We start from the raw sequence: 1,185 nt of genomic DNA, 5'->3' as shown, positions 1-1,185 counted from the left end.
GATTGATTCAGTGACTGGGATAATTGGGATGGGAGTGTCAGAGACAGTGCGATTGGCACAGGACAGAGTGGAGTTTAGGGCTGTTGTACATAGGGTCGCTTTGAGTCGCAAGCGACTCATTGGCACTTAACAGCAACAACAACAACATCCCCATTACCCCAGTCAATCAATCCATCTCATTGAGGGTCTTCCTCTTCTGGGCTGTCCCTCTACCCTCCCAACCATGACGTCCGTCTCCAAGGACTGATCCTACCTTGCAACATGTCCAAAGTATGTCAGATGAAGTTTCAGAATCCTTGCCTCCAAGGAGCAGCCAGGCTTCACCCTTTCCAGGGCGAACTTCTTTGTTCACCTAGCAGTTCATGGTATATTCAATACTCTTCTCCAGCACCACAGCTCAAAGGCATCAACTCCATCTATCATCCCTAGTCATTGTCCAGCTCTCTGATGCATAGCAAGTAATTGCAAAGACCATAGCCTGTATCAGGCGTACCTTAGTCTCCAAACTAAACATCATTGCTCTTCAGTACTTTGGAGAGGTCTCTAATCGTAGACTTAAACAATGCAATTCGTCTTTTGATTGACAAGCCAAGCAAACGGAAGCTGTTAACAATCTCAATCTCTTCACCATCTATCATGATGCTGCCAATCAGCTTAGTGGTGAGAATCTTTGTTTTCTTAATGTCGAGCTTCAATCCATATTGAAGGGGGCAATTCTTGACCTTTTGCAGGAAGCACATTAGGGCCTCCTTAGTTTCAGCAAGCCGGGTGGGTTGTGTCATCTGCATAATGCAGATTGTTGATGAATCTACCTGCAATCCTGATGTCACACTTCTCCTCATAGAGCCCAGACTCCCAGATGATCTGTTGCGCATATAGATTGACTAGATATGGAGATAGGACACATCCTTGGTGCACACCCTTTCCAATTTTGAAGCATGCAGTGTTTCCTAGCTCTGTTCTGATGACTGCCTCCTGGTCCAAACATAGATTTCAAATAAGCACAATCAACTGTTCTGGGATTCCCATTCTTCTCAGAGTCAGCCACAGTTTGTTGTGATCCACACAGTCAAATGTCTTTGCATAGTAAATGAAAAATATAGACATTCCTCTGGTACTCTCTGTTTTCAGCCAAGTTCCATCTGACATGAGCTATAATATTCCTAGTGCCACAGCCTCTTCTAA

This window comes from Elephantulus edwardii, unplaced genomic scaffold (genome assembly GCF_000299155.1).
Source record: "Elephantulus edwardii isolate Elephantulus edwardi_28Jun2011 unplaced genomic scaffold, EleEdw1.0 scaffold00025, whole genome shotgun sequence".
Classification (NCBI taxonomy): domain Eukaryota; kingdom Metazoa; phylum Chordata; class Mammalia; order Macroscelidea; family Macroscelididae; genus Elephantulus; species Elephantulus edwardii.
Note: the sequence above shows the minus strand (reverse complement) of the source record.